A 12,662-nucleotide genomic window follows, 5' to 3' on the forward strand; every position below is an offset into this window, starting at 1 on the left:
TTTTTTAGGAATAATATTTTTAAACATGTAGAGTAATTATTACACTCATTTCATATAGGCATTTTAGGGTAGTTTTGTATCCATTTTGTCCTTATATTTTAGTATATTTTATGTTTTTAACTTAATTTTAGCTTATTTGTTAACTTTAGATACTTTATATTTGATTTTTGTAATTTTGTTGTTTTTAATAGGTTTTTGTGGCAAATTGAGGGTCAATGAGTGCATTAGAAAGTGATTTGAAGATATTTGAAGTTCCTTAAGCATGGAGCAAAGTTGAAGAAATCAAGTCTTGAAAGATCAAATTAGCCAAAATTTGCTTAAGATTTTGCTTATGATGTTGCTCAGGATATATCATATTGCTTAACCTTAAGCCTGGGCAAGCCACAAGTCAAGCATAACTTAAATCCTATACATTCAAGCTTTCATCTCAAAACCTACCGAGATTTGCTGAGGGTCTGCTTAATCTTAAGAAGCTAGTTCATGCAGAGGCCGAAAATTGTTGAAGAAGTTGCTTAGGATAAGCAGTACCCTAAGCCAACTGTCCAGAACATGAATAACTTTGTTGACTTAGATATTTCTACACCTCATTTCCTATCCACTCCTTAGCTTTTATCTATTTTTAGGGCAACTTTTGGGACCATATAAAAGCATCATTTTCTAATTTTTGAGAGAAAGAGATAACAATAAGAAACAAAAAGAAAAAAAAAAAAAAGAAAAAGAATAAGAAGGAGAAGAGAGGACGCCATTTCTGCTGGAGAGCTGTTGCCAAGTGATGCTCACCTGCAGTTTTTCAGAGTTTTGGGCTCTCCTTCCCCTAGGTTTTTCTATTCTTAGCCTATTTTTATGTTTCTTTTATTAGTTTTATCATTTTCTCTTGTAAATTTTATTATGATAGAATAGTTTTCTAAGATTTCAGAGTTGGTTTGTAATGTTTTGAATCTATTTGTGGATTTGGATTGGGTTTTGTCTAGATTTATATAAATATGAGTTTTGATTCTTTTCCTTGTGTGGTTTATGACTTACCTAATGTTGGATCTCATTGGGTCTAGTTTTTAATCTTTGATTGAAGGACCGAAAGGCGAAAATCATTAATAGATAATCAAGGATTAGAACTTGAAATCACATAGATTTATAAATAAACTAGGGTTTTAAGAGGATTCATTGATTGGTTACAAAACTTAATGTCACGACCCAATATTCTGAACCGTGACCGGCGCATAATTTAAGTATTCTTAAATCATGTAAGCCTTTTCAGAGTATCTTGAATGAATATATTGTCACTTACTAATCCCAAAAATAGACAAAATCCAAATAAACAAAATGCTGAATAAACATCATAAATATCCCATAGGTAAACTGCGGAGTCTCTACAGATTTCAATAAAAACTTAAACTGTTCAATAAACTAAACTAATTATTAGCCCGAGAAAACATGAATTCGGGCATACATGAGAACAAATCAAAGTTGTCCCTCTCCAGAAAATGGACTGAATACTTGGATCACCGCAGATTCTACCGATCTCAAAAGGATAATGCATGAGAAAACGTGGTTTGAGCTAGATGCTCAGTGAATGATAATTATAGCACACAACGGAATAGGAACAGGCAGACGCTTGATTAATTTCACAATAAATTTTCTATTCAATAAAATCATGCTCATGCTGTCAAAAATCATTAAGAAAATAACTTCATAAAAACATAAATATAAAAGAAATTCATTCAATAAAAATTTTATGGTACAGTGCACCAGGGTGATGATACCCCACATCACCAAAGGCCACGTTACCAGATATCAGATACCTTCCTCCTCCTTCACAGATATCAATGCATATGATACTAATGCAAACCATAAACTGCAATGATGCATGACTCGACAATGCAACCTAATACCGTGATAGTCCACACGGCGGGGCCAGATAACAAAAACAGATATTGGGCACAGGTACCAATTCAAAATAGAAAATCAATTTGTATAAATCAATCAAAATCAATAAAAAATTTCAGTTAGCAAATAATAACTGATAGTGCAATTCCAATAATGTATTTCAATAGTTTCAGAGAGTCAATAAAATCAAATCAATCTCAAATCAATTCAATAAAATCCAATCAATCTCAAATCAATTCAGTAACACATCGGTAAATTTTATAGTCAAATATCAATCAATATAAATACATTAAAGGCCTGTTCCGGGAATCCTAATGGGTCTAATGCAGAGATAGTTGGCAAAATCAATTATTTAATGAAAATCGAGATAAAATTCAATAATAAAATAAAATAAAACTCTAGAAAATCACATATAAAATCATTGTTAAAATATTGATTTAAAATTTCATTTAACAACAAACTTTATGCTGAGAAATTTTAAAAGGGACTAAAACGGTGCCATGTACTATAATTACCACTCACTTGAAACCTCCAAAATAATAGCTAGATTCAATAAAAGAGAGACAATTTCAGCTGACAGAATGAATATTTGAATCTCCTACATATCCAAAATATAAAAGAAAAATATTAAATAATAAATAAATAAAATAATTTTAATATATATATATAGGGATGAACAGTGAAGCACAGAAATATATATATATATATATATATATATATATAAATTTAAAGATATTTTCTCACAGTAATTATGATCAATCCAATTCAGTACTAGTAGTCAAAGAGAAGAAAAATAAATTTATAAAGTAGTTGTAACGGTTTAAGGAGAGAAAATAAAAATCAAATTCACCAATTATTGAACAAAGAACGGGAATTTTTACTTTGAAAACATAATCAAAGATGATGAATTGAGAAATAAAAATTTAAGAATTATTTGTGCACATCAAATTATAAATCGTAAATTTATATATAAATGTATATGTATAACAATAAATAAAAGATTATGAAAATACCTGTTGAGAGTATTTGGTAGGAAAAGGAGGTGACAAACAGGTTTTGAGAGCAAAGTTTAGCAGAAGAGATGATTAGGGTATATATATATTTCAAGAGTTCTATTAGGTGTAGAATGGGATAAGAGTTATTATTGAACTGGGTTGTTCAGATTGCAGATATATATTTAATTTTAAAAATAATATATATATATATATCTAAAAATAAATAAGCAGACCATCTAATAAAATATATATATTTTTTATAAATATATTAAATTATTGTTAGCTAATTAAAATAAAATAATAATAAATAATAATTGTATATGGGTTTTCACATACTTCCCCCCTTAAAAAAATTCGGTCCCCGAATTTGAATAGACAAAATTCTAACCTGAAGAATCAAATAAGTGAGGATATTTGGCTCGCATTTCAGATTCTGCCTCCCATGTGGCCTCATTACTTGAGTGATTATGCCACAAGACTTTGATCAAAGCCACTTCCTTAGACCGGAGTTTCCTAATTTGTCGATCTAAAATCTTTACTGGTTGCTCCTCATATGACATATCATCCCTAAATTGCATGGTTTGAGGTTGTAAAACATGAGATGGATCTGGTACATACTTCCTAAGCATAGAAATATGGAAAACTGGATGTACATGTGCAAAACCAGGTGGAAGAGCTAAACGGTAAGCAACTGCTCCAATTCTCTCCAAAATTTCAAATGGACCAACAAAACGAGGGCTAAGCTTCCCTTTCTTCCCAAACCTCATGATTCCTTTCATAGGGGAAACTCTCAGAAATACATGATCACCAATCATAAATTCTACATCTTTACGCTTAGGATCAGCATAACTTCTCTGTCGACTTTGAGCAGTCAAAAGTCGATCACGAATTAGTCGAACCTTCTCTGAAGTTAATTGTATCAACTCTGGTCTAGTAAGCCTTCTTTCTCCAACTTCATCCCAACAAACCGGTGACCTACACTTTCGACCATATAATGCCTCATATGGAGCCATCTCTATACTTGCCTGATAACTGTTATTATAAGCAAACTCCACTAAAGGCAAATGATGATCCCAACAGCCACCAAAATCCATAACGCATGCACGAAGCATGTCCTCTAATGTCTGTATGGTCCTTTCTGACTGTCCATCCGTTTGAGGGTGAAAAGCAGTACTAAAGTCTACTCGTGTTCCTAAAGCTTCTTGGAATTTCTTCCAAAATCGAGAAGTAAACTGAGTACCACGATCAGAGACAATGGAAACTGGAACTCCATGAAGACTAACAATCTTGTTTATATATAACTGTGCAAGTTTAGCAAAGTCATATGTAGTCTTCATAGGAAGAAAATGAGCAGATTTTGTCAATCTGTCCACTATCACCCAGATTGCATTGTAACCACCTCGTGTACTAGGTAAACTCACAACAAAGTCCATGGCAATATGCTCCCACTTCCACTCGGGAATAGTCAATGGCTGAAGTAACCTGATGGTCTCTCGATGTTACGCCTTAACTCACGACAAGTCAAACATTTAGCAACAAAGTCTGCAACATCCCTCTTCATGCCACCCCACCAATAATGCTCCCTTAAATCACGGTACATCTTAGTTGAACCTGGGTGTACTGTGTAAGCAGAATGGTGTGCCTCCTCCATGATTTCTCTTCTCAACTCATCAACATTGGGGACACAAAGTCTAGTGCCATAACGAAGAACTCCATCATCATTGAACATGAATCCTTTAGCTTGGCCTTGATGAATATTATCTATAATCTCACACAGCTGAGAATCCCTCTTTTGAGCAGCCTTAATTCGATCAATCAAGATAGGCCTAACTCAAAAATGTGCTAAGAGTGATCCAGCTATGATTTCAAACTCTACTCCCTGATCTAGCAACTCATGTAATTCACCAATCAGAGGCCTCATCTTGGTAGATATATGGGCTAAACTACCAGAAGACTTCTCGCTTAGAGCATCAGCCACCACATTAGCCTTTCCAGGGTGATACTGTATGGTGCAATCATAATCCTTCAGCAATTCTACCCATCTCCTTTGCCTAAGATTAAGATCACGTTGGTCAAAAATGTATTTGAGACTTTTGTGGTCAGTGAAAATTTCACAAGTCTCGCCATACAGATAGTGCCTCCAGATTTTCAAAGCAAAAATTACTGCAGCCATTTCCAAATCATGAGTTGGATAATTCTGCTCGTGCCTTTTCAAATGATGAGAAGCATATGCAATAACCCATCCATGCTGCATCAAAACACATCCTAAACCAATCCTAGAAGCATCACAATATACTACATAACCCCCTGATCCAGATGGAAGGGCTAACACTGGTGCTGTAGTTAAACGAGTCTTAAGCTCCTGAAAACTTTTTTCACAAGCCTCAGACCACTGAAATTTCACATTCTTCTGTGTTAACTTAGTTAAAGGTGCTGCAATACGAGAGAAGTCTTGAACAAACCGTCTATAATACCCTGCTAAACCCAAGAAACTACGAATCTCTGACACAATTGTGGGTCTAGGCCAATGAAGCACTGCCTCAACTTTCTTTTTATCAATGCACACCCCATCCTTAGATACTGTATGGCCTAGGAAGGCCACACTATCTAACCAAAACTCACATTTTGAGAACTTGGCATATAGCTTGTGTTCTCGTAAGGTCTGAAGGACAATTCTCAAATGCTGCTCATGCTCCTCCTTACTCTTTGAGTACACTAGAATGTCATCGATGAACACTATAACAAATTGATCTAAGAAAGGCTTGAAAACTCTGTTCATGAGATCCATAAAAGCGGCCGGAGCATTAGTAAGACCAAAAGACATTACAAGAAATTCATAGTGTCCATACCTAGTCCTAAAGGCCGTCTTGAGTATTTCTTCTTTCTTGACCCTCAATTGATGATACTCAGATCGAAGATCAATCTTGGAAAAATACTTTGCACCTTGAAGTTGGTCAAACAGGTCATCTATGCTTGGAAAAGGATACTTATTACGCACAGTTACCTTATTCAATTGCCTATAATTAATGCACATTCTCAAAGGCCCATCCTTCTTCCGTACAAATAACACAAGAGCACCCCATGGAGAAACACTAGGGCGAATAAACCCCTTATCTAGTAGGTCCTATAGTTGCTCCTTCAACTCCTTAAGTTCTGCGGGTGCCATACGATAAGGTGGCATAGATATGGGCTCAGTTCCAGGAACTAAGTCTATACCAAACTCTACCTCTCGCTCCGGGGGTAAACTTGACAAATCTTCTAGAAACACATCAGGAAATTCCTTAACCACTGCAACATTCTCCAAACTTGCACCTTCTACCTGAACATCTCTAACATAAGCTAGATACCCTTTACACCTCTTTCGTAATAATCGTCTAGCACTCACTACGAAGATAAGATTACTAGAGGCTATATTGTGATCTCCCTGAAATTGAAATTCTGCCTCCCCAGGAATTTTAAAGAGTACAACTTTATTCTGATAATCCAATGAAACATGATAAATGGCTAAATAATCCATGCCTAAAATCACATCAAACTCAAACATATCCAAAGAAACAAGATCTGCAACTAATTCCCTATCTCCAATGTGAACTATACATCCCCTATACATCATATCAGTGTCTATTGCGTTCCTCATAGGTGTTGATACAGATAAAGGATACTCTAAATATCATGGAAAAGTATGGAGAAACAAAGGAATGGTTGTGCCCCAGTCTTAGCCATAAGCGTCTGTTCAAATGTCTGATTAATTGTTTGAAGTGGTACCTCCCTTGTTGGATCAAGGTTTGCACCATTAAGACCCTTGGCCCTAACTCTCCTCTTATGTTTAACAGACTCAGGCACTTATTCATTTTAATAAACAAGTATTAAATATGAAAATGTGAGCCAAATTAGGACAGGTGAAAAAGTACGAAGGACGCAGATATCTGAAGCAATGATAAACTGAAAAGACGTTAAGGATCCTATGCTCCGCAAGTTTACTAGACCTCAACCGAGCTTTGATACCAACTTTGTCACGACCCAACATTCTAAACCGTGACCGACGCATAATTTAAGTATTCTTAAATCATGCAAGCCTTTTCAGAGTATCTTGAATGAATATATTGTCACTTACTAATCCCAAAAATAGACAAAATCCAAATAAACAAAATGCTGAATAAACATCATAAATATCCCATAGGTAAACTGCGGAGTCTCTACATATTTCAATAAAAACTTAAACTGTTCAATAAACTAAACTAATTATTAACCCGAGAAAACATGAATTCGGGCATACCATGAGAAAAAATCAAAGTTGTCCCTCTCCAGAAAATGGACTGAATACTTGGATCAGCTGCAGAATTCTACTGATCTGAAATAGATAACAGACAGAGAAAACGTGGTTTGAGCTAGATGCTCAGTGAATGATAATTATAGCACACAACGGAATAGGAACAGGCAAACGCTTGAATAATTTCACAATAAATTTTCTATTCAATAAAATCATGCTCATGCTGTCAAAAATCATTAAGAAAATAACTTCATAAAAACTTAAATATAAAAGAAATTCATTCAATAAAAATTTTATGGTACAGTGCACCAGGGTGATGATACCCCACATCACCAAAGGCCAGATGGTAAGCGCGCTACCAGATATCAGATACCTTCCTCCTCCTTCACAGATATCAATGCATATGATACTAATGCAAACCATAAACTGCAATGATGCATGACTTGACAATGCAACCTAATACCGTGATAGTCCACACGGCGGGGCCAAATAACAAAAACAGATACTGGGCACAGGTACCAATTCAAAATAGAAAATCAATTTGTACAAATTAATCAAAATCAATAAAAAATTTCAGATAGCAAATAATAACTGATAGTGCAATTCCAATAATGTATTTCAATAGTTTCAGAGAGTCAATAAAATCAAATCAATCTCAAATCAATTCAATAAAATCAAATCATTCTCAAATCAATTCAGTAACACATCGGTAAATTTTATAGTTAAATATCAATCAATATAAAAACATTAAAGGCCTATTCCCGGAATCCTAATGGGTCTAATGTAGAGATAGTTGGCAAAATCAATTATTTAATGAAAATCGAGATAAAATTCAATAATAAAATAAAATAAAACTCTAGAAAATCACATATAAAATCATTGTTAAAATATTGATTTAAAATTTCATTTAACAACAAACTTAATGCTGAGAAATTTTAAAAGGGACTAAAACGGTGCCATGTACTATAATTACCACTCACTTGAAACCTCCAAAATAATAGCTAGATTCAATAAAAGAGAGACAATTTCAGCTGACAGAATGAATATTTGAATCTCCTACATATCCAAAATATAAAAGAAAAATATTAAATAATAAATAAATAAAATAGTTTTAATATATATATATAGGGATGAACAGTGAAGCACAGAAATATATATATATATATTTAAAGATATTTTCTCACAGTAATTATGATCAATCCAATTCAGTACCAGTAGTCAAAAAGAAGAAAAATAAATTTATAAAGTAGTTGTAACGGTTTAAGGAGAGAAAATAAAAATCAAATTCACCAATTATTGAACAAAGAACGGGAATTTTTACTTTGAAAACATAATCAAAGGTGATGAATTGAGAAATAAAAATTTAAGAATTATTTGTGCACATCAAATTATAAATCGTAAATTTATATATAAATGTATATGTATAACAATAAATAAAAGATTATGAAAATACCTGTTGAGAGTATTTGGTAGGAAAATGAGGTGACAAACAGGTTTTGAGAGCAAAGTTTAGCAGAAGAGATGATTAGGGTATATATATATTTCAAGAGTTCTATTAGGTGTAGAATGTGATAAGAGTTATTATTGAACTGGGTTGTTCAGATTTAATATATATATTTAATTTAAAAAATAATATATATATATATATATATATATATATATATATATATATATATATATATATATATCTAAAAATAAATAAGCAGACCATCTAATAAAATATATATATTTTTTATAAATATATTAAATTATTATTAGCTAATTAAAATAAAATAATAATAAATAATAATTTTATATGGGTTTTGACACTTAATGGGTTTTAAGTTAATCAAATATCGTACGAAAGTAGGTCTGGTTTTCTTAAAATACTCTTTGATTTACTTGAAAAAGATATCAAAGAATTTTAGAACCAATTACCTTCAAACTCTATTTTCCCTTTAAAATTGGATGACCCAAGACAAATTCCAATAGATTTAATTCATAAACCCCAGCTATGGAATTATTTTTACTATTAATTAGTCTTTTTTTTGCTTGCACATTATTAATTTAGTTAACTTTTTCTTAGATTAAGACTTTATTTACGTTACCCATTGCATATTATCTTTATTTTCCATTTAAATTTCTGCATTTAGTTTATTTAGTTCTCCTGCAAATTACCATTAGTCTAAATAATCGAAACAATCATAGTCTAGTACTTAAACACAATTCCTCATGGGAATGATACTTTACTTATCACTCTATTACTTGATATGGCTCGTATACTTGTGGATACAAGCATCAAGTTTTTGGCGCCGTTGCTGGGGATTTGTTGTTTGATATTAGATGATTTGGTTGTTTGATTAATTTAGACATTTTCTTTTTAATTTTCTTTTATTATACTTTACTTTGTGTTTTTCTTTTTGAATTTTTTTTTATATTTCTAATTTTGTTTCCATTTGCTTATCTTGTGAAGTATTTCAAAATGTTTCATGTACAAGTCTTCACAAGTTTTGCTCAACTGCACTTGGAGCCCTTTTATGCTACTTGGGAAAGATTTAATGATATGGTAGAGAGATTTTCCAACCGCAACCTTTTAAATCAGTCTCTAATTCTCTATTTCTATGATGGTTTGGATGAAGCAACAAGAAATTGGGTAGATTATGGAGCTTGGGCAACTGGTGATCATGTTCTTCAAAGAGGTCATGAAGATGTCATTCACTTGTTGAATGACATGGTGGATTTTGATTACCATTGGCATTGGGACCCTTCACTACAGGGCTGGAGTCACCAATATCCTCCATACGACAACGAACCCAATATTTCACACCAACCATTTGAGTTTGAAGAAGAGAAGGGAGTGGGACATGAAGAGGAAGAAGATAAATTTAAAAAATCTCTTTAACAAATTGTTGAAGATCCAAGAAGACCAAGGAATGAAACTTAAAGAGATAGTAGCTAAATTGGATGATCTTGGAACATCAATGAAGAAAAATGAGCTATCAATCAAGATGATGAATGGACTTTGAGGAGGAACTAAATAATTAAGGTGGGGACAATAGGTTAAGCTATGACAATGCTTCATAGGAATTTGAATCTGCAGAAGAAGTGGAGCCTCAATCAGAAAAAGAAAAATCCCTTGAAGATGAGTTACCAATAGAGTTTCCACAGGAAAATGAGTTACTTGAAGAAGAAATAGAACTTAAAGTTGAAGAAAACAACTCTTTCATCCTTGGAGGGTCATTAGAAGAGGGCTCATATAGAAATGAGTCAGAAATGAAGTTGGTGGTTGAGGAAATTGATAAAACCATCAACTTGAACTTATTGATAGATCTTTCACACACACCACCAGAAGACCCTTTTCTCTCATGGATACCTCCTTCATCATTTTATATCCTCCATGAGCTAAAGCTTTCTTCAACCCAAGCATGTGATTCAACTCCAAGTGTTGTTCATGCTGCATGGAAATTTGCTTCAAATCTGGCCAATCTTGAGGGCACTTTACTTTAAGACCCATATGTCATATTATATGATAATTATTATGGAAGGAAGCCGCTTTTTGATTAGCATATTTGAAGGGGTCAAGCTAATGACCTTAAATAAGTGCTTCTTGGGAGGCAACCCAAGTTTACTTTTAATAGTTTGTTTGCTTTCTTTTTGAGTTTTTGAGTTTTACCCTATTCAACTCAAAAGTGACATTTGCTTATCTTTTGTAAGTTTTTTATGAAGATTGGGAAAATTGAAATTTGTTGCAAAAGACAAGAAATGCAATGCAACTATTTAAGAGAAGAAATTTTGCACTTTTGTTTCTATGTGAATAGTAACTTTCTTGAATTTGTGTCACATTACTGATATTGGAAAATTGAGTGATGATATATGTTCAAATATATGCCCTTTTGTATTTGGTTGAATGCAACTTGAATGAGGATCAATTTTGATATTTAGGACGGATGTGAGCTTTATTGAAGTACAAAAATAATGTCTGTTGAGTTTTACCTTTTAGTGTATCGATAATTTTTATAGTTTGTTAGAATTTGCATTTTTTGTTTAAGTTACTGTTTATGTTACTGTTCATGCTACTGTTTATGTTGCTTAAGAAGTCAATTTCTATGTCTTTTCTGTAATTTTTGAATGCTTAGAATTTATCTCAAATGCTATTGAAAATGTGTTTTGGCTATAAGCTTAGGAATAAGTCCATTTCAATAAGTTTGCAAGGGTAATCTACAATTTGTGCCTAATTTGAGCTATTTGTCTTTCAATTCCCACATATTTATATCATGCTTGATAAGTTTTTGAGAGATAATGAGCTTAAATTATTAAATTTTTTGGTATTTATGTGTATTTGATAATTGCTAAGGGTCATGATAGCATTCCATAACATTTGGACTGTTTTTGGTAAGTGAAATCATAATTTTTTCCAAAACCTGCCGAAATTTGTTGATGATATTGCTTATCCTAAGCTGTACCCTATGCAAATCCCGCTTAACCCTAAGCAAATTTGTGAAGATCCTAAGCTGCACGCTATGCAAATCCTGCTTAACCCTAAGCAAATTTGTGCAGACCTTAACCATTACACAGAATCTTTAGTTCAGTAATTGCTACATTCTTAACCTAAGCAACTACCTTATGCAAGTCATGCTTAACCTTTAGTAATTTTATGCTTACCCTAGCAAATTGCCTTGTGAAGGAACGGAAGCGTGAAAAACACAAGATTATACCATTGAATTCAAAAATTTTCACCTAGGGTCACATGCACCATGCAAGATTTATTTTTATCTATTTGATTTCAATGATAAACAACATATTAAAACTCTTTTAATATGTTTTTGGATCTGTATTTGCCATTTAAGATTTTAAAATTAATCAGATTAATTTTAGAACCCTAGATTAAATCAAGAACGATTACACTAACCTCTTGATGTGCTTAGCGTGTCTGCGCCTTTGAGATTCGTCTTCAGGACACCAGATGTTGTCCCTCTAGCTTGTCCACACCAAGAACACCTATGGCAGCCCTTGAACAGCTTCTAAAGCCTTTTCTATTAATTAGAAATTCAAGTTCTGCCTTTTAAGAGATTAGAGATGTAAACAGGACACTAGAAACAATTTCTAGTGTTCTTAATTCAAGAGATTGATGGCTAATCTCTTTGAATTGATGAGAGATGAAGAGAAATAGCTGGAGAGGCTCAAAGTGGCGTGACATATGAGAGGAGAGGCTGCTGGTTGTGTTTTCTTTTCATAACCCCACTTAAATAGCTAGGTTAACACATTAAACCCTAGCCACATGTCACCTTTTGATTAGCTCTAGGTTTAAGTGACCCAATCACATTGTGCCAAGTGTCAAACCTATATTTAATCTTGATTTTAATCATCTTACATGATTAAAAATATTTGGCAAGCTTATGTGTTATGCCATGTGTCACCATCTCATGGTGCCACGTGTCACACTGTGAAATGACCAAAATGCCCCTGTGTCTTAATTTTGAGTTCTTAACCCAAAATAATTATTTTCTTCTTCTAATTAATTTATATCAAATATA

The sequence above is a fragment of the Hevea brasiliensis genome, chromosome 9 (assembly GCF_030052815.1).
Source record: "Hevea brasiliensis isolate MT/VB/25A 57/8 chromosome 9, ASM3005281v1, whole genome shotgun sequence".
NCBI lineage: Eukaryota > Viridiplantae > Streptophyta > Magnoliopsida > Malpighiales > Euphorbiaceae > Hevea > Hevea brasiliensis.